The following is a 22,411-nucleotide window of genomic DNA, read 5'->3' as shown; positions in this document are numbered from 1 at the left end:
ACAAGAAGTTCTCCCTTCTCAGCTTTCTGTTCCCATGGTGAGAGCACTCCGGTTCCTGTCTTTGCTTGGCTACGGTCACAGAGCTGTTTAAGGAGTGGGAAACAAAACCTGTGGAAAGATAGGATCCAGCAGGAAGCTATTACTATGTTTCCATGACTGGTGGGAAGGCAGAACATGTTTCCTGCCAATGAGATTTGAAAAGCTCATGCTTAATCTTTGAAACACTGTCTTCCATGCCCAGCAGCTATCTGCAGCATCATCCAGCCTGGTGGGGAATTAGACGGCTGCTGCAGCAACTGTTGATGGCAGCCTTAATGCCTACACCCCTTTCTCACAGGTGATAGAAGTATTTAGGTGATGGTACTTGCCTCATGGGAATAAAGGCACAGAGCAATGTGCATGTGCCATGTTCATTTTCCTGAGCTATTAGTGTGTATAGCAGCAGCTGTGGAACAGTTGCTGGTTGCTGTCATGACTCATTTTTATTAAAAACATGCCAAGCCAAAATTATCATGTAGTTGCTGCACAGGAGGCTGATGTGACTGTACTGGGAAGACATCTGTGTGGTTTAGCACGTCACACTGACACCCTCTGTACCGAGCAGGGAGGTATGTCTTCACCTGCTTTACAATGATGACCAATTAGAGCAGGCTTCAAATCTTTTCTTGAACCATGGGGCCTTGATTTTCTTTTCCAGAGTTTTGGCATTCTCTGTAAATGCCAAATATACAGCTTGCTTTCCTCAGTTGCTCTTTGAGAGCCTTGAAGTCTGCAGAACACATGCTGAAAATCATGCAATGTTCTCTCATGTTATTACCAGATCTGTAAATTCAACGGAGTATCTTCTGGTCTTGCTGTCTGTTTAACTCTCTGTGTTGTTCACATTTTGAGATTCTAAGCAAATAGTAATGCGTAGGCAGGCGCCTGTAGTCTTTCCATGTGTCCTTCAGTTGTCCTCAGCCTGCTTCTCTGAGCAAAGAGTTTTCAACTTCCCCCTTTTGAAATGGAATTTAATTTAAAAGCTGAAGTCTGTATGGTGCTGATTTTGTGTGTCTCCACTTAAGCTCTCTTCCCCTTCTACTTGCATCCTGGATCTTGAGATCAGCTCTCTGTGCACAAAACTAATTCACATAGGTTGGCTGGTAGGTATGAACTTTTCCTTCCCTTCACCCTCCTAATCTCTCACCTCCCTTTCTTCCAGGTGGCCTGTCACTCAGTGACTCAGTGGAAGCAGTACTTACCTCCCTTTCGTTAATGTTACAGGCAGCTCTTGGAATGTTACCAGGCTGGGAGCAGCAGCACTTGAGGGTTCTGTAGCACATACGGTATCTGGTTACTCATTGTGCAGGAGGATCTCAGGCAGCCTTTCTTTCCATTCCGCTTCCACTGACAATGTTTTTTTTTTTCTCCAAGATATTTCTCCCCTTCTTCCCCCTAAATATTTCTCTCCCAGTTCAGCTAAAAAGGAAGGAGAGAACAATGGAAGTGTTGCCTTTGCTGTCTTCTCATTGGCAGGAGGCTTTGGGATATAGAGCTGGGCATGGCTTGAACTCTTGGCAACAACAGCTCTGCAGAATAGCCTGATCTACTGACAAAGGTGCCTGCCTCAGAGGTGCTATCCTGATGGGTGTTGAGCTGGCCAGGGATCAGAGTGAAGGCAGACATAGAGCAGGCATGAGGAGGATGTGTGGGAGAACAGCTCTGCTCTTGGCCTCCTTAAACTTTGCCATTTGGTATGGCCTCCTTGGTCAAAGCATAAAGCTCACAGTGATGTTGCGTGTCACTCAAGTGAACTTGCTTTTCTATGCTTTTCAAATTTCTATGTACAAGAAAATTCTGGAGGGTCTCAAATTAGCAATGAAGCAAATTCACTGCAAGGAACTGAGCAAGTGGAAGAGGTCTTTTCTGTGTTTCATGTATGAGACAAGGGATGACAAACTGCTTGCACATAATAATCTGGAATAAAAATGCTTAAAATGCTGAGCTTATAGTAAAGGTTCAAACCTGGTACTCCTTGTTCCAGAGGCAGAAGCTTTTTAAAAAGCTGTCTGGGAGACTGATTATTACCTGAAATTGTACATGGCTGTCTGGAGACAGTTAATGTTTAAATGAGGCAAGTTTTGAAATAGATAACTTGCCCTATTAGTTGTAACAAAGCATTTAAATGCATCCTGTTGGATAAAAGCACAAAAGCTTGTCTGTTCCTTTTTTTTCCATTTGGCTTTCACATTAAACTTTGTGGCGATGACTGTGCAGTAGAGTGAGTTGAATGGAGTGCTGGCATTTAAGTGCCTCTCTGGTGAACCTACCTCAAGGTCACAGCTTGGTGCTTTTGTCACTGGTGGTGAACTGGCTTTTCTTTTGTTCTACAGAAGATGAGCTGGTCTCAGAGCACAGTCTGGCTGCTTAGTGGGCACAGTTGTAACATATCAGATATGAAATAAAAAGTATACTGTGCTAAGTTTGCTCTTGTTCCAAGGCATGCAGTCAGGTCTTTGTGTTTTCCCTACATTGATTGCCCTCATCTCTTGCAGCAGCACTGCACAGCAAGCATTGAACAGCAAAGGAGTCTGGCCACCTTCCTCTTTGGGATAACTCACTGCAAGGCTCTGTGAATGGCTGGGACGTGAATGTTCATATTGATGCAGAAAGGGTCTGGGATTAGGGATGTATTAGCTGGTTCCTCGGTCTGGCGCAGAGGAGGAGTTGCCCTTTATGTTAGGAATAGGCTGGAGAGTATGGTGAGCAGTTAACAGAGAGCTTGTGGGTCAGGGTTAAAGGGAAAACAGCAATGGGAGACATTAATGTGGGGATCTGTTACAGACTGCCTGATCAAGAGGAATCTGCGGATGAAGCAGTCTATAGGCAGATAGGAAATGCCTCACACTCACAGGCCCTCATTCTCATGGGGGACTTCAACCACCCTGACATCTGTTGGAATGACGGTACGGCCCGGCACAAGCAATCCAGGAGGTTCCTCGATTGTGTGGAAGGCAAATTCCTTCTGCAAGTAATAGAGGAGCCGACATGGAGAGCTGCCATGCTTGACCTTGTGCTCACCAACAGGACTCGTTGGAAATGTGGCACTGCAGGGCAGCCTTGGTTGCAGTGACCACGAGATGGTTGAATTTGAGATCTTTGGGACAGTGAGAAGTGCGTGCAGCAAGCTCACTGCCCTAGACTTCAAAAGAGCAGACTTTGGCCTCTTCAGGAGCCTGCTTAGTAAGGTTCCATGGGATATAGCCCTAGAGGGCAGGGGGGCTCAAGACTTTTGGTTGGTCTTCAAGGATCACCTGCTACAAGCTCAGGAGTGTTGCATCCCAACTAGAAGGAAGTGCAGCAAGAGGGCCAGGAGACCTCCATGGATGGATAAGTTGCTCCTGAGGAAAATTCAAATGAAAAAAGAGTTTTATAGAAAGTGGAAGCAAGGACAGGCAGCCTTGGAAGAGTACAGGGATGTTGTCTGTGAAGCTAGGGACCAGGTTAGGAAAGCTAAGGTCCAGTTAGAATTAAACCTGCCTAGGGATATTAAAAATAACAGGAAAGGATTCTACAGATACATAGCAAATAAAAAACAGACTAGGGACAACATAGGCCCCCTCAGGAAGCTCTCGGGTGAACTAGCTACGCAGGATTTGGAGAAGGCTGAGGTTCTGAATGACTTCTTTGCCTCAGTCTTCTCTAGCAAAGGCTCTGACCGCACCACCCAAGTCTTGGAAGGCAGATGCAGGGACTGTGAGAATGAAGACCTTGGGCCCACTGTAGGAGAGGAATTGGTTCGAGACCATCTTAAAAATCTGAACATGCACAAGTCCATGGGTCCGGATGAAATCCATCTGCGGGTCCTGAAGGAGCTGGCAAATGAAGTTGCTAAGCCGCTGGTCATCTTATTTGAAAAATCATGGCAGCCAGGTGAAGTTCCGGAAGACTGGAAAAAGGGAAATATAACCCCCATTTTCAAGAAGGGGAAAATGGATGACCCAGGGAATTACAGACCAGTCAGTCTCACCTCTGTGCCTGGCAAAATCTTGGAGCAGATTCTCCTGGAAGGCATGCTAAGGCACATGAAAAACAACAAGGTGCTTGGTGACAGCCAGCATGGCTTCACTAAGGGGAAATCCTGCCTGACCAATTTGGTGGCCTTCTATGATGGGGCTACAGAACTGATGTCATCTACCTGGATTTGTGTAAAGCATTCGACACTGTCCCACATGACATCCTTGTCTCTAAATTGGAGAGACATCATTTGATGAATGGACCACTCGGTGGATAAAGAACTGGCTGGATGGCTGCACACAAAGAGTTGTGGTCAGTGGCTCCATGTCCGGCTGGAGACCAGTAACGAGTGGTGTCCCTCAGGGATTGGTGTTTGGACCGGTCTTGTTTAACATCTTCATTGCTGACATGGGCAGTGGGATTGAGTGCGCCCTCAGCAAGTTTGCCGATGACACCAAGCTGTGTGCTTTGGTTGATACGCTGGAGGGAAGGAATGCCATCCAGAGGGACCTTGACACACTTGTGAGGTGGGCTGATGCCAACCTCATGAAGTTTAACCATGCCAAGTGCAAGGTCCTACACCTGGGTCGGAGCAATCCCAGGCACAGCTACAGGTTGGGCAGAGAAGAGATTCAGAGCAGCCCTGCGGAGAAGGACTTGGGGGTGTTGGTCGATGAGAAAATGAACATGAGCCGGCAGTGTGCGCTTGCAGCCCAGAAAGCCAACCGTATCCTGGGCTGCATCAAAAGGAGCATGACCAGCAGGTCAAAGGAGGTGATCCTGCCCCTTTATTCTGCTCTCGTGAGACCTCACTTGGAGTATTGTGTGCAGTTCTGGTGTCCTCAACATAAAAAGGACATGGAACTGTTGGAACAAGTCCAGAGGAGGGCCACGAGGATGATCAGGGGACTGGAGCACCTCCCATATGAAGATTGGCTGAGAAAGTTGGGGCTGCGTGGAGACCTCATAGCAGCCTTCCAGTATCTGAAGGGGGCCATCCCCAGGGATGCTGGACTGTAGTGACAGGACAAGGGATAATGGGTTAAAACTTAAACAGGGGAAGTTTAGATTGGATATAAGGAGGAAATTCTTTCCTGTTAGGGTGGTGAGGCACTGGAATAGGTTGCCCAGGGAGGTTGTGAATGCTCCATCCCTGGCAGTGTTCAAGGCCAGGTTGGATGAGGCCTTGGGTGATATGGTTTAGAGCGAGGTGTCCCTGCCCATGGCAGGGGGGTTGGAACTTGATGATCTTAAGGTCCTTTCCAACCCTAACTATTCTATGATTCTATGACTTCTTAAGTAGATTGCATAGATACATTACATACTATGTCATCCAGTGTAGTGCAGGGTGTTTAATGCATTTAAATTTTAAACCTAAGGGTTTATGAATGCTCTTGGATATGGAGAGGACTTCCCTGATTCAAGCACTCTTTCTGTGCTTGAGAGTTTTGAGTGATGGTATGAGGTTCAACAAGGCAAAGAGCCAGATCCTGTGTTTGGGTTACAACAACCCCATGCAACACAGTGAGCTTGGGGGAGAGTGGCTGGACAGCTGCTCAACAGAAAAGGACCTGGGGGTGCTGTTTGATGGTTGCTCAACATGAGTCAGCTTGTGCCGAGGTGGCTAAGGCAGTCAACAGCACCCTGGTCTGTATCAGAAATAACATGCCCAGCAGTGCCAGGGCGGGGACTGTCCCCCTGTACTCAGCACTGGTGAGGCTGCAGCTAGAATCCTGTGTTCAGTTCTGGACCCCTCACTACAAGAAAGACATTAAGGTGCTGGAGTGTGTCCAGAGAAGGACAACAAAGCTGGTGAAGGGTCTGGAGCGCAAGTCTGATGAGGAGCACCTGAGGGAACTGGGATTGTTTAGTCTGGAGAAATGAAGGCTCAAGAGAGGCGTTATTGCTCATTACAACTCATTACAACTACCTGAAAGGAGGTCAGTCTCTTCTCCCAAGTAACAAATGATAGGAAAAGAGGTAACTGCCTCAATCTGTGCCAAGGGAGGCTTAGATTGGATATTGGGAAATATTTCTTCACAGAGAGGGTGATCAGGTATTGGAACAGGCTGCCCAGGGAAGAGATGGAATCAAGCAGGGTGCAAAAACTGTGTAGGTGAGGCCCTCAGTGATACATTTTAGTGGTGCACTTGGCAGTCCTGGGGTAATGCTTGGACTTTATGATTTTAATGGTCTTTTCCAACCTAGTTGAATTTATGATTCTGCGTTTTAGGGCTGGCAGCTCCTGTGGTCTATGTCCTTGGCAGAAAGCATGCTCATACACCAGCTTTCAGGTAGTGTGACGAGTCAGTTCATCTGCAGTGAGACAGCTTTGTAGCAGCTGGTGGGCCAGATCAGGTATAGTGTTATGGGTGTCAAAGACAGATTTAGTCACTGAAGATAAAGATATCTTGCTGGTGGTGCTCTCAAAGCCTGTGTTGACTAACAGAGGGGACTTAACACAGCTGTGCAGATGGTGATAAAACCAAGGGTGGGCAACAGCAAATGGGCCTTACCTCTGCTAAACAGCAGTGATGTGGTTAGAGTCTCGCTGCGATCCAGAGATTTAGCTTGAATTTTACGTGGACTTGCTTTGGCTGCCTCCTGATGACCAAACAAGCTCTTGGGCAAGAGGAAATTAAAGCAGCTAGATGCAGTTCTGGCCTCCCTTTTCCTATGAGTGCTGCTAGCTTTAGAATAAGCATGCTTTAATCACAGAAGTTCAGCAAGGCCTGTGGGCTCTGGGCAGACATCTTATTAGGTCTTCAGTGAGAAGTGTTTTCTGTAGTAACTCAACTTTAATCAAAACTAAACATTGAAAGGGTGGTTTGTTGTTTTTTGGGTTGTTTTTTTTTTGTTTGTTTGTTTTTAAGAAAATGCTGAAAATTTCCCCAGAGAGCCAGCAAAGAGGATTTTGTTGTTGAAGTTTTTGGTGGAAGAGAAAGCAAATTTTTCTCCTTAGTTCTGTGGTGAACCCAGAGGTGGTCCTGAACTTCCTTCGCAGCTGAAGCTACTAGTTATACCAGACTTTCTTCTGGAGGCCAAGTTCCTTTCTGACTCCTGGATTGCTTTCAGTTGTGTACTTGCAGGTTGCAAGTTGCTAAGGATTGCTCCAACATGAGGACTTAGTGTTTACAATACTAATAAGGAGCTGAATCTCCCTAATAAATGAAATCTTTGCTACATAAAGAGTGTGTGTTGCAACACAGATGCTCCCCTTTCTCTTAGCTCCTTCTGTGATTGTGGCTGGCCTTCATGCCACAAGTAGATAGGGACAGCAGAGTTTGCTTCCCTTGTAGGAGTGGGCTAAGGTTCAGACTAGAATACCTTTATTTCGTCTTCATTTCAAGCTTCCTGTAAACAACAGAACTGGCACAGTCAAAAAAATAAAATCAGAGCCACCCTACAAAGATCAATTTATATGTTATCTTAAAAATGTTCTGGAATTTTCCTTACATTGAAGTGAAGCTAATCCCACTTTTTAAAAGAAACATTAACCTGTGTAAACTCCATGTGGTTTAGCTTATCAAGTAGCTTAATGGCATGGGGAAAGGGGTTGTATTTTAAAAGTGGAGATCTTGGCCTGTTAATGAAAATGTGACTGGAGTTAATAATTTCTGGCAAGGTAACTTATCCTCCTTTTGATTTTACATCTCTCCTCTCTTGTTTATTATCTGGCCATAAGTTTATGGTTCTGTATTGTAATAGCTCAAGGTTTTTAAAAAGGACTTTGATTTGAACAACTTCTGCAGGAGGGAACAGAGAAAGCCAGACTCTGACACCTGAATTTCCAAGAGGCCCCTTGAACCACTTCTGAAAATGCGCTAAGGATAAAGTCAGCTGTGCATTTGACTCTTTGCAGGAGATGGGACTGCTTATAAGTGTAGCACTACTTCTCTGTACAAGATGTATAATAAAAGTGTGAGGATAGTAAACAGAAGTTCACAGAGCAAGAGGGAGGCCAGGAAAGAGTAGCTGGGTGGCCTCATCACTTGAGCATGTGCATATCTTAGAAACCTTTATAATTCTGGCTGATATTTGTATCAGTCTCATGATGACAGGGAAGGATTGAAAGAATAACTTTGATGCCTGTAGGCATGCAGATGCTTTTTAGTGCAAGAGCTTCATATACTGGATAAACAGAAAGATGATTAGTAATGTGGTGGGCAAGGGGATCCACTTGTTTCCCAAAAAATCTTATGTTCTTAAAGAGCCCTTTTGAGAGACTAAAGACTGCAGATGCAAGGCTGCCTTCCTCTCACTCCATACTTGGATATGACTGGGGGGACAGGATGGTGAAAAGTAAATGCTGGCTCCTTGTGGCACACACCTGAGCAAGATGCAGGCAAGCTGAGCAGAGGCTCAGCTTGGTCTATTTGTATATGCTATTCTTCAGACCAGACGTATCAATTCATAGATAAAACATTTTTTGTTTTCCAGGAGTGATGTGAGTTCACTTACAATTTCAAGCCGTCCTAGTGAGATTGTAACATGAAGTGGTGGTATGTGGAGCAGGGCCCTGGGAGAGCTGCAGGTTGCTGACAGTTCCCCTGGTTATTAATGGCCATAGCAAGGGCTCACAGGTTCTGAGAATAAACTTTGTGTTTGTTTTAGAGGAGACAGCTGACAATGGTGTTTGATACAGCAATATGTCTCTGCCTGACTTTTGACTGACAGTAACAGTCAGTAGCACTTCTCCAAGCCATGGCTTAAACCTGGTGACATTTACAGCAGAGCTAACTTCTCCAGTCCAAGTTTAGATGATGATTTTGTGTTTGTCTGTATGTGTGTGCTTAATAAGAGAAAAAAGCAGGCAAGGGCTTCTGAAAATAAAAATGGAATGGGAATTTCAAACCATTGAATGTGAAAGAGGAAGTATTAAACCTGCGTGGGTTTTCATGGACTGGTTGCTGTGGATCCTTGTTGAAGACACCTGAGTGTTGAAGGGTTATCACCTACTTCGGCATTTTTGGTTTGTTCTCCTGAAATACCTGGTAAATATTAATAATTATGGGGCTGTCTGTTTGAAAGGGTGTATTGGGGGGGGAAGCTGTTCATGGAATTGACTGGTAGCCTTAGCCCCACCTGTGCACAGCTAATGACGTGTTATGGGTGTATGTCCATAAGCCATTTGGAAATAGCATGTGATCTCAGCTGACTGCTAAGATTTCTTGCCATGTATCTACATTTCTCTTTCAAAAGCTTCTCCTATTAATGGACTCCCTTGCAAGAGAAAGAACCTCCTCCCTCCCACAGCGAATGAGCCAAAGAGAATAGAGCTAGCAATGTGCTTCTTGAAGGATGAGCACTGGGAAGGCTGCCCCATTTGATCCTCAGTGTGAGTGAGAGAGCAGATCAAGGTCCAGTGATGACTTAGCCAGAGTTGTCCTGAGGTTAGGCATAACTTTATGCCGTTAAATGGTGGTTGAGTGGAAACAGCTTTTGGTCACTATATCTTAGAATCCTATTTCAGGTTAATGACCTAAAGCGAAATGGCTTTGTGTCCCATTGCAGACCTTTGGTGAGCCTTCATTCTTTCAGGAACATGACTTTGTACTGATACGGTCTTCTGCAAGGCCTGATCTGGCAGTAGGTCGTATAACCCAAATAGAAAAACCCCTGGCATTACGATGAGAAATAGATTATGAAAGCTGGTGGAACATCATGAACAGCTTACTGGCCACATGTTTTTGGAGGCTTCACATGTGACTTATGACAGTGCTGAGTTACTTGCCATCAGACTTTCTGCCAAAGTATTGTCCAGAGAAACTGCGTATATAAATCGGGCGAACCCATGTCAGAACACTAGTGGTTGGAAACATGGTTTCAGCTATTCAATAATTGACTCCTTTTTCACCTAAAATGAAGGTGCAAAGGTACTGTCAGGTCAGAGGGACTTTATCGCATCAACCTCTTCAGAACTGCTCTGTCATGTCAGCAGTCTACATATCTTTGCATCTACCTGTTCACCTCACTTCTGAGTGAACAATTGGCTACCTGTGATGGGTGGGAAAAGATTTGTTGGAAAGGGTTTTCTTTTATGATTCTTTTTCCTCTCTGTTTCCATTTCCCTTTTTCCCTACTCTTTAAAGTTTGCAAAACTATGATTACATAAGCAGTGCTAGCAGTATTTTACACTGTCACTTGATATTTGTCTAGTGAGCTGCATCTTTTGTCTGCAGGAGACTTGGGGATTTTCAGTTCCATGTGGCTTGCAACCCTTCTGCCCTTTGCTAAGCTGGACACGTGGTCCAGTTTCATTCTTGTTAGTGTGACACTGCATTAGTACTGCAGCAATTCTGAAGGGTAAACCCCAGGGTTGGGATCCCACTGTAATCAAACAAAAAATCCAGAACAAGAAAGGCCTCTTGGCTTCAGGTTGCATACAATGAGTGATGATGCAAAGTGGACTCAGCTTGTAACCAGCAATCTGATTGCTGGGATTTGGGGTTTTCTGGTGCATGTTGTACAGATGTGAGTGAGAGGGTGGAGTTGGTCCATCAGCACTCCTGTGAGTGAAAGGTGCAGAACTCAGTCAGATGAATTTTATTTCACTAGCTATGTATGGGATAGTACCAAAATCCCTGCGTATTCCATGTGACATCTATATTGATGATAGATTGGTACCTCCTTTCTTGGTGTAAAATGGAATGGGAAACTTTTATTCCTCCTCTGCTCCCCCCCCCATTAGATGAAATAGATGTTTGGGCTATTTCACAGTAGGTTTGTACCTCCCTAATGCTCTGTTTGAAATCTTTTGCAGCAGTTTTAGATGCTCACCCCTGTATTGTTTCATGGACCTGTTTTTAATGCTCATGAATATATGGTGCATAGCAGGAATGACAGCAGCCTAAAGATCTTTTAACAGACCCCGCTCCAATTAATCTGTAGTGACAGAGTCTTCCCAGTGTGCCTTCTCCTTTGGGAGTGATAGTTCATGTCCACTTGTTTATAATATATTCAGCATCTGTCAACATCCTTCCAGCCTGGAGCTGAGCAGAGAGCCATCTTGTCCAAAGCTGGTAATTGAGCTCTAAGACTGCTGTCAAAAATAAAAGCTGCTGAGCTTGAATCAGACCTGGTTATCTGAGGACTCAAAACTGCATGAAGGACAGAAGTGACCGAGTTGCTAATTAGCAGCACTTGATGCTTTGCTTGGCTGGAAGATCTTGGTGTGAAAGTTTGAGAGGACAGGATAAGCATAAAAAAACTATTTTCTTTGAATTACTGCACCCTGTATCCTGTTTAAGGCTTTAGCAAGCAATCCTATTGCTTTAGCGGATGGAGGAGCCCTCTCTCTTCTCCACCCCCCTGCCTTTTTGAAATAAAGAAAAGCACCCTGAGGTGCCTTTTCCATTCTCTGGCTTCATATGCCAAACTCTGATACGAATGGTCAGCAATCCCCGTTGCTGGTGCAAGCATGCACAGCACCCTTTCTGCCCTGTGGTAATGTCCTCTGAGCTGGGGTCTCTTTTCTGGCCTCTACATCTTCTGCCACATAAGAAAAGAAAAAGACGCTTGAGAAGTCTGTATGTGACTGGTAACATGGGTATAGCATCTGCTTTCACATGGCCAGTAAATCTGTGCCTCATATAGACAGGATGGTGAAGTGTGGAAGAGCCCTGTTCTCCTCAAATGGTGATATCCAGCAGTGTGTCATTAGTAGTGTACCTGATACAGGTATGTCTGGTGTCATTGTACGTGTCACCTTTGATTTGTGCTTTTGGGAGAAGAGAGTGGAATATTCTGGATCTGGTGGAGGCATTTCCTGCCAGGCCAGCCAGCTGGTCCTGGCTTAGTCTTCCCATAGTATCTTGCCTCTGAAGGCCTCCAGGTTTATTGTCCATCTTGCTGGTAGCTAATAGAGCAAATCTACCTCATGTAGACGTACGTATTCACAATAGCTGTTTTTGGAAGGAGAGGGTTTATGCTTGGCAACCTGTTCTTAAACTCTGAAGAAAATTTGGGGACTGGTCATATGGCTTAAAAAACCTGCTGACTTGTTAAAAAATGTCTTTTCTCTTTTGGCCACTGAGAGGGTGTTACTGTAGGGTCTGTCATTAAAGGCTTCCAATTGCCAGTTGCAACAGTACTTGAAATCATATTTTTGACTTTTCCTAGGACTAATTATAAAAAAATAAAGAATACTGGACTACTGTCATGGAGCAGTTCTATTTGTGACTCTTTTCTTTCCTTATTCTTTATTTGTGTAACTCTGAACACAGACTGTTCAGAAAGCAAACAAGGAGGCAAACTTCTTGTGTTCTCTTAGCAGTTATTTTTGTGCAGAGACCAGATGACCAGTTTGCTACAGAACTATCTGAAAGTGAGGGAGAAAGTCTCCCTGTCTCAGATGAGGTTCAGTTCCTGAGACCCACTATAACACCCACTATAACGCTTATAACAGTTAATTCCATGCAGTTTAAATTCAAGTCAATTTAGCTTGTGAGGTTAAGTGGAACAATTGCTTGTGGTGTTGGCTTTAAATATAGCCCATGGATATTCGGAAGATCCGATTTGGGGGTTTTGGTTTTGTATTGTTTTTCAGTTAGCTTGGGTTTTTTTTTTTTTTTTAATTTTTTTTTCTCTAATCAAAAGTTCCGTGAACAAGTTTTTACTGAAAGTGCTATTTGAAATTAAAGCAAGGGAATGCACATAGAGCTTGTCTGTTTCTTCAAAGATCTTGTTATTTATAGGCTTTCTGCCAAAGCTGATGCCACAAAAAATCTGACTGAGCCTGTGGGCTTTGTGTACACTTGAATGTCATCTTTATCCCTTTCCTTAATGAGTGTGTGTGAGGCTGAAATTAGCACAGATTAGTTGCATAGTACTTCCTGTGCCTTTTGGTTTCAGAACTCTGAGTTGCAGAGCAAGTCCCGCTGCTGTTTCGTGGAAAGCCAAGAATCAACCCATCAGACTTGCTGCAGTTTAGGTATTGTAGCCCAGTTATGTGGGAAGTAGCAGTGAGCCTTTGAAATAGAGGACTATGAATATTTTTATAAGCATCTCTGTATTGCCTGGGTATCTGTACTGCACTCATTAAACTATATGGATGCCACAAGGCTGTGAATCCTATACAAGAGGTATAGAATAAACTTGTCTATTAGTTCCTGAATATGTGCTGGGAATTTGGAGAAAGTACTGAAGAGGATTAGATCAGTAAATGACCTTTCTGCATTAAAGCAAAAAAAAAAAAAAAAAAAATTACTCCTAAAATACCAACCACTACACCGTTTCTTTAACCCATATTTATTGGAATAAAGGCAAATTTCAGAAGTTGCTGCATTGTGCATGTTTTCACAAATTAAATGCTTCTAATGTATAATGCAGAACTGTTCATAAAGTTGCAGCAGGAAGCTGCAGGGGTGTTGTGGGGAGTAGTTGGCCACTGGACGCAGGATGGGTAGGTGATAGGTTTAATCTTGGTGTCCTGCCTGCTTGTCTAATGCTTGCTAAATAGCATTGGATATGAGGTACTTGTATGGTCAGAAATGGGAGGATGAATAGGACTCAGTTGTAGTAGCCTGAGAGATACTCCTGCTATAAGGATGAAGATGTTGGAAAAAGTTGAGATGGACTCTATTAGCTCGTTGCTCATGGAGGACTGCAGGTAGTGTGATAGACTGAAGAAGCAATGGAGTATTCAAGTCTACACCTAGGAGAGAAGAGGATCACGAAAATCAGTCAGCTGGCAGCTATTTCAGAACCACCCTCATTCCTGACAAACCCCCTAGTTTGTTTTGCTAAAATGCGAGTTGCAGCCGTGTCTTATTTTCATTTTTAAATGTACAAGCCTTGGGCAGTTTATTCCTATTGCTTAGACCTGTAGGTGGGTGGGCTCCCACGCTTCCTGTAAGAAGTAGTCCAAAGTTACATGTAAAGAGAGGAGGAAATAAAAAATGAAGACACTTGGAGATGGGAGATTGTAGTGCTCTCGGAGGGTTTTTAATTCACTGTTTTCAAGGTATGATTGCTTTTTCTCTATATGATGAATATTTGCCTGGTTCCGCCTTCTTTTGGAGGATTTGTCTTTGAAGCCTGGCAGGATAAGTTCAGAAGGCTGGCTGGATAAAATAGAAACACTTTGGATGTTGTTGGTATTATTTTGTATAATGTGCTGGAATATTATGACTTTGCCTTCCATAGCAGTTTGCATAACCTTTCATGGGTTCATCCATGTTAATAAATGCTGACAAGACTTCAGTGCAGCTGGTACAGTCTTCGTATAGACTGAACTCATTTGATAGTATGTGCATGAGGGAGTTACTATAGATCTCTGGACTGTATTTTCTAATACACTGTATTTTCTAATACATTGTATTTTCTAAGGTTTGGAGCTTCTAGCCTCTTCTGTTGTGCTGCTCTACCTCTTTCCTTGCATTCTTCCTTTAGTTTACTTGTTGACAATATACTATAGTTAAAGACAGTGTAAACAGATCTTGGTAATGAAGGTTTCCCAGAGTGAGTGACATTAAGGCAGGAAAATGTCAAAGCCCAATTTAGAAAAGTGATCCACCTAAGGATGGAAATTGAAAGCAAAGTTCTTAGTGCCACCCCCCAGAAAAAACTGAGTAGTCACTAGGGTAGGAATGGTCTGAGGGGAACCTGCTGCGGATTCTGCTCCAGAAACAAAAAGGCTCTTTGTGCTGGTCGTCAGATATTGGTCTTGCTGAGACACGGAGTGGGGTCAGCAGGTATTACTGCAGATACTGAGAGCAATAGAAGTAGAGGAAGATGTAACCAGGGTAATGAAAAACATCCTGGCCTTTTTTGTAGTGCAGAAGATTAACTGGATTCTGGCCCCATGTCCAAGAGGGCTTTTTATCCTAGGCAAAGGGCTTTCCCATGGGCATAGTGATTCTGCAAAAACAAGACAGCAGTACTTCAACAACAGCATGGGAGCCAGCTTCTTGAGCTCCTGGTGCAGGAACAGCCTGAGATCTGATAGGCTTATGGAGGTAGTGTGAGAGGAAGGTGATCCTCTGGACCCTGGCCACTAATTGCAATTCTGCTGCCCCTGTCTTGTGTCACAACACCGTTCCTTATCTTTAGGCTGTGGGGTGGACACAGGAGACCAACCAATGTGGGAAACTAAAGTACCCAGAGCCTTTTCTTTCCCTTTGCTGGCTGACCAAGTCTGAGAATTAGGACCAGTTCTTCTCATTGTGTTTCCACATTGTCTTAGGACGCTCGATAATGATGTACTATGTATAATGAGGAAATGTTTGATAACCAGTAATATGAGTGATGTGACTCCCTTGCTTGATAGCCTGTAACTCCCCAAAGGACCCAAGCACAAGAGGAAGCATCTTGAGAGCAAAAGATTTCATAAGCTCACTTCAACTAGTCTTCATAGTGAATATCATGAAGCAATATAAAGTACCTCTGCAGAACAGACAGTACAAATGCAAAAGTGATATCCTCCCTTGGTTAACATGTTTCTACGTGTTTTTGTTTTTGAGATGTTTCAATGCAGCAGCTAGCTGAGTCTTTGCATTTATGGTGGATACTATCTGCCTCACCCTATGGGGAGAAACTGGGCATGGTTACTTTAATTTGTTTGAAGTTTTGGGTGAAGCACATGGTGTGGTTAGGAATAAGCTTGTCCCCCATAGGTCCATCACTGCAGGCTTGTACTCTGCAGTTGCTTCAGGGAAGACCTCAGAGTTTGGAATGAGGATGGCAACTGAGATATAGAAAAATGCTTCATAGAAATAGGGGAGTCTTCAGCAGTGTATTGAACGTAAAATGCTGAAATAAAGCAGGCATTCTTAGATGAGCATGGTGCAACATGCAGCTGCAAAAGTGGGACAGGTCCTCTGTGTACCCCTTTCTTTGGAATATCACTCATTACTTACGACTTGGCCTTAAAGATAAGATGACCATCATTCCAAGCCTCCAGATTTGAAAGAAGTCTTCCACTGGCTGTGCTTATTTCTACATTTTGTCTTACACTAGACATGATATGAAAAGGATATATTCTTAAGATGCTGACTTCAGCCTGGTGAAATGTTTGTTGCCGCGAACTCTTTGAGCCCCCTTATGGGGAAGCAAGTTTTTCCAGGAAATAATTCCGAATGAGAAAGTGGAGCTTCTTCCCCCTCCTCACTTATCTTCAGTGAAGGAGAAGGATGAGACTTGTAGGGCAGCCCAATGTGAGCACACTGAGTCACATTAAACTTGAGAAGTGTGTCTTGAAGGTGCAGGTCACAGTGAGACTGCTCTTTGGTAGCTGTCAGAGGCAGATACTTGAGTTGAGCCTTCAAGGCAATACAGCATGACTCTTGCTCTTACAGAAATGTTGCAATATAGGGCTGTTTAGGGAAGGCAGTAGTTACCTGTGTGTCTTTGACAACAGGCTATAAATGCCATTATTATCTAGTCATGCTTAGATGTGTGTTGCACTTCCCACTGTGATATTGGGAAAGAAGTGAGGTCCTTTTGCAGACGATCTTTGGAGAAAAAGTGACTGACATTCTGTTGCTGTCACCTTCAGGATCTAGAAAGACTAGCTTTGGAAGAGCCTTACTTGTCCATCCCCTATGTGGGGTGGGATCAGTAAGGCTTAAATCATGCTTGAGGTGCTTGTCTTGAAGTCTTTCATTAGCAAAGAATTTCCATGTAATCTGTTCTAATGATTTAAATTCTTTACTGTTAGCATATTTTTGGGGAATGTTCTGAGACTTCCAACATCACAGTGTGACCAGAAAATTATATTTTAGTTGGTTTTTTATTTGTTTGTTTTTCCCCTAGTTAGGTTGGGTTTTAGAATATGGCTAATCTTGCAAATTCTTACATATTTTAATTAGAGGGACATCAGTAAAAATCAGTCTCGGTGTGTCTTGAGCTGAGCACTCAAACTGGTTATCTCATCTCTCTGTACTTCTCTTTCCCATTTGCCAGCTGGAGATGCCAGGGATAAATCTGGTCACTCTGTGACATGCTGAACAAACTCTCCCCTTTACAGCTGGGTGGATGGGACATTGGGTATGTCTTTTCCAGGTCATTCAGGAAGTCCCTAACAAGATGCTGCATTGAACCCTGATTTCCCAACTCAGCCCAGTGACAGAGGCAACATCCTGTCTTTGCAGGACCTATTGAACCTTGTTAGCAAGTAAGAAGCAAACAAGAATGCCTCTGTCTGCACCAAGAGTGACATTGCCCTTTCCCATCTTCCAGTGATCTGAGGGTCTTGCTGATTGCTCAGCCATAGGAATAACTTTCTCAATTTAAAATGAAGTGTTAATGTGTTTGGAGTTTCTTCCTCTCCACCCCCATCCTTCTATGTCCAGTTGTTTCAAAGAAAGACTTAATTGTGCCAGGCTTGCACAAGGAAAGCCAGGCTGTACCCAAAGCCAGCCTAAAGGCAGGCATGGAGGGCAGGAGGACGTGCCCTGTTCCTAGGGAGGGTGGAAAGGGAGCAGGACTCCCACTGCTGCTCTTGCTTTTCTCCCTGATTCTGAGTGCAAGACCCAAATTATTTAATGAGCACAAATCTACTTCACTGAGCAAATCACATTTAATTTGGTCAGAGAAGTAACAGGGCTTAAAAAAGCTTGTGGAACTCCTTTTGTTTGTACCTTAAGTTACATGGCTTTGTGCTTTCTGTCTGACTTGGTCACTATTTTCTTCTCCCCTTCTTCCAAGTACAGTATCTTTCATGGAAGAACAGGCAGCTGCCTGAGACTGAAGGTTTATTTGTTCTGTTGCTAATTGACCCATTGGCACATGCCAATTTGTTGCAAGTCAAAATTAGTTACAGCACTTACTGGCTCTGTGCCCAGTTGGTAGCTGGAGATTATGCGCTGGAGTTGGCAGGTACAGCAGAAGTCAGAGGTGTCGTTTATGAGGGGTGGAGCTGTCAGGGGATGGAATGATTTAGAAGCATTGGGCCCGTATTGGTAAAGATGTAACTGCAGCCCCTTCTCTGATACAGTGGGGAGTGTGGACCTGTAGGGCTGCAGGCTCTTTGGCTGTGGGCTTAATGCCTGCTTCTTCATTGGGGCTGGACCACCCTAAATTCAGATATTTCAGATGCAGACTTTGTTCTGTTTGGGATCCTCAAACTACATTTATTTTTGCCTTCCCTACCAATCACTTGCATTCTCTAAACTGGTCTTTGGCATGGGTGGCCCATATGCCATGAAAAGCAGTGTTTTATTAGGTTATTGGTTCACATAATGGTTCACATAATGGGTCACACATAGGTTCACATAATGGTTCACACACATAGGGTGTGCTGAGAGAGAGTATTTGGGTTTTCAGGGCTTCTGTTGTGGCACTGACATTTTCGAAGAGCATGAGGGAAAATGCTGTATAAGAACTGTGGATGCATTAAGCAGCTGGTATATATTTCTCTGTTAGAAAGTATAAAAGTAAATCTGTTACAGTTGCTTTTTAAAGCAAAGCAGAACTGCATTCTGCTTAGTCTGATAATGCTTCTTGGTACTAGCTGCTGCTACATAGCTAGTAAGTGTCCTTCATGGTGACTGCTGCTCTGCACCAGAGGGTTTGGTGGTCACAAAGCTGATACCCAGATCTCAGTTTCCTTCATTCCTAGTGTTTAAAGCAGAGCACTAGAGACCCTGTTAAGCAGTGGAGGGGTTTGTCCTTCAGAAATGCTTCGTCCTTTAAACCTGGGAAAGAGAGACAGATAAAATGCTTCCAGATGCAGACAGACTGCAGCCAGATAAGATGCTCCCTTTAGAGCCCTATGAAGCTGTGGTATTTAAGTAATGCTCAGTCATCCTGTGAATGTTAAGGTCTTTGAGAAAAAAACACAGCTTCAAATTCGCTAAGCAGGCTTTCCATACTACTAGGAAAAGTTGCTGGTTTTAAAGGCTATTGAATGTCTTTACTTCTCTGACCATTGCTAGTAGAATGCCAGATCTTCATACAGAAAATTTCCAGATTTCTTTGTCACTTCTGTTATCTCAGTTCTCCAAGTACGGTAGTTAAAAGCTTACTGCAGATAGTTCTGCCTGACACAGCAGATTACAGATACATCAGTGATATGAGAAAGAATGTGATAATTTACTTGTTAATAGCATCTTGCCTCCTAGGATCTTTAAGGTGCTTTTAAAACTTCAGTCTCTGTATTCCTTCTTGCTTTTATTCAAATGCAGGGAAAACTGAGGCTCCATGGGTGGAATTTGGCTCTGCTTCGAGATGCTGCAGTAGCTGATAAGTTACCTGTGGCTCTAGTTTATGGGAAATAAGGAGCACCTGCAGATCCAGCTGACAACAGTGATCTGGTTTCTGAGCAACACTGGAAAATGGTGTCCAGTAACTGAGGCCAAAAACACTGGTTGGGGTGATAATCCCATCCTGTCATAGTTAATATGTAGTGAACCAAGACTGGAACCCACAGCAGTGCATCCCACAAGACGTTTTGTGGGAGTCATGCAAAGTATTCTCTCCATCCTAGCTTGCACCATCTTGAAATGGTCGCTATCCTTATGCAGGGCCAGGACTTCCCAGGTCAAGGGCAGACCAAGGAGCCTAGCCATGGTTGCTTCTTAATCTTTTAAATGCCAGATCCATGTCTGCTGCCTGGTGTGGTTTGCATCCAGACAGCAGCTGACAGGTCACACCATCTTTGATCTGCCCTGAGATCTGGGAGCTGTGGCTGGTTCCCGACTCCTACCCTGGTAAATCTGCCCCATTAATAGCTATCAAAGAGCCTGAAGTTTCCATCTGAACTTGATCTGGCTTTGCAGTGAGTTGGAGGATTAAAGGCTGTCACAGGGGGAGGGAGGGAGCAGCCTTGGCTCACCCGGAATAGCCTGACCTATGACGGCACGTACCAGCCTGAGGAGGGGAGTTGTCTTGTGAGCTCACCGGTTATTAGCAGTGAGCACAGACATGTCCACAGTCAGCAGCACACCCAAGGACAGCTGCTCCAACCCTGGCTGGTTTAGGGGGGTCCAGAGGGATTTGTTAGTACAGTTTGCCTGATGGATCTTTGATGGGAGAGCTGAGGGCAGGCTTGAGGGCCAGTCTTGTGGAGCCATTGTTTTATGCTGCTCAAATGACTTAGGGTTTGACCCCCGGGTTGTTTGTATGGGGCAGATCTGGTTTTGAGGGAGAGTGGTACGAGATGACCCCTGCCCTGCTGCAGCCTAGGGCTGTTGTCTCTCTGCTGTGTTGTAGCACCTCGGCATAGTGGAACAAGATCTTCCCAGCTGGCTGGGTGACCCCAGACTCAGTATGTGTGCCCCTTCAAGGAGCAGTGGAACTGCAGATATCTTCTTGGACATGTGGAAAGCAGGCATGTGGCTGCCACAATGAATAGTTTGTGGGTGCTGCTCGGTGTTTTATACCAGGAAGCACTGGGGCTGTTCTAAACCTTTGACCTCAGCGACATACTCCAGATTACTCACAGTTAAAACGGTCTCCTTCCCTCCCCTCCAGGCCTGAAAGCATCAGTCTCTTGGCTAGACAGACAGATGCATTGCCCCATAAAAAGCTCCTTTATATCCCCAATAATTCTGTTGATTTGCACACTGAGAACATATCTCTGCTTTGGAATTTGCAGCTTGCATACTTTATTGTTACCAGTGAGGGCTCTTTGGACATCTAGGAAGTCACCCAGCAGGTGGGAAACCCATGCTCAATAGATCTGGTAGCTTACGGGAGTACAGCTGAACACAGGGCCTTTTAGCAGTGTCCTTTCTGGAAGGTGTTCACCATCAGACAAGAAAGATGAGGCCATACTGAATGATTCTCTCCTGCTGGCATGCCATGTGCAGCCTCAACAGCACTGTTGCTGCGGCATGCATTTCCCCTTCACTGGAGCAGAGGAGCAAAGGAGGTACCAGTGGCTGCTGTACAGGACTCTGCCTGTCCAAACAGTGTTGCTTCTTCTGCTCTCCAACAAGCTCTTATGTGTCAAGGGTCTGAGAGGAAGAAGGGAATATTCATGCTGTCTATGCCCTGCTGCGTAGACAACCAAGTTAGGTGCCTTTAGCTGCAGTATTTGTTGCTGTCACTTGAGCTGTAGGAATTTATGCTTCTAACTCTGGAGGCTTTTGGTACAGCCCTTGGTGGCAGAGTGCAGTCTGCATCTGCATGTGTCCTTTTCCCTCCTTTTACTAACATTTTGAGTACCTTAGTGATTCCTGGAGTTGAAGAGAGGCTGTTGACCAGAAGGAGAATGAAAAACGGTGGTTTCCTCCTAGACATTAAATCCCAGCCTAAATAAGGGGACTTGTGAGTTGGGTGCTGAATGATTGTACTGATTTATAGTGCCTAGCACTAGAGTCAGTTATGGCGGTCATGGGTGAGCTGGGAGTATCTGTGCTTAATAGTGGAGAAGGGAACCGAGATTAACCAAACAGGCATAACACAAATATCCTCCACCTTGGCAGTGTAAAAAGGTGAAAGTAGATATAGACCAGTAGATGTACTGGCAGTTGGACTAAATGATCGGCTTAATTCCAGTATATATAATAGTTCCAATTGTTTTTTTTCTTTGGTGTGGTCAGGTTTTATTTTTGAGTAACAAAGATGTTGTAATCGAGCTTAACCAGCTACAGTTTACATCCTTGTCTTCCTGCTGCTGGAGTTGCTTGGGACTTGACAAATAACTGCAGCCCCCTTCCACAGCTGCAGTTTGGCCAGCCTTCTGGTGATGGGACACATTTAATTTTGCTTCCCAGAAAATGAAATGCTTCTTTGTTCAAAGCCTGGGAGCAATCCACTTAACTGCATGAAGAGGTCATTAAGAGAGGTGGGTGATAAGGGAAGTAGTCTGATAAGGACTTTTTTGCAGTCTTTGGGGAACTGCGCTGTGCAGGGAGGTGGTGAGAGAAACAGGACTGGCTGCTGACACTCTCAGACATGACACTTAGACTCTGTCATGTAGATTCATGGTGTAAGGTCCTTTGTTGCTCTCAGCAGCTAGCTCCTGTCAAGCATGTGCACAGTGAGAAAAGGTGAAAAGAAGGTTGGGCTTGCACTGCTCCAGCCACCTTCTTTATCTAAGGAGGTCTCTGCCTGGCTTTCTGGTTTTGAGGACAGTCCAGCTGTTCTGGGAGCAAAAAACCCCACCCTATCTGGATCAGAAACTAGTGTTAAATCAGGATAAGTGTAACCACACAACAAAAGGCATAGTGATGTGGTTTGTTTCTTGCTGGTCCAGGAGATGAACAACTGGGTTGCTATTGCGTTCTCTGCAAAAAGCATTAGACCAGTGAAGGACAAACGTCAGTCATCCTCTTTGGTACAGCAAAGAAGAAGGGATCTGAGTTCATCCTTTTTCGCCACTAAGTTCTTTTCCCAGCTATGAATGTGTGGAGAAATATTTCACAAATTCTGAGTGTGGAATAAGGGATAATTTTTAACTTCTTCCAGCCTGGTGAGCAAAAGCTTGCAAAGGTTTTTTTTTTTAATCTCTGCTTTGCTAGATCTGTGT

The 22,411-nt window shown here is 44.3% G+C and overlaps 1 protein-coding gene across 16 annotated transcripts in view; it reads left to right on the top strand.

Annotated features, from left to right (window-relative positions):
- The window catches only part of BIN1 (bridging integrator 1), a 98,474-nt gene that overhangs the window by 24,481 nt on the left and 51,582 nt on the right, over positions 1-22,411 (top strand). The window lies entirely within an intron of this gene.

This window comes from Neopsephotus bourkii, unplaced genomic scaffold (assembly GCF_033783945.1).
Source record: "Neopsephotus bourkii isolate Nb327-2 ecotype Australia unplaced genomic scaffold, CSIRO-AGI_Nbou_v1 NB_1526, whole genome shotgun sequence".
In the NCBI taxonomy this organism is placed as follows: Eukaryota; Metazoa; Chordata; class Aves; order Psittaciformes; family Psittacidae; genus Neopsephotus; species Neopsephotus bourkii.
This window is presented reverse-complemented; position numbering and strand designations above follow the sequence as displayed.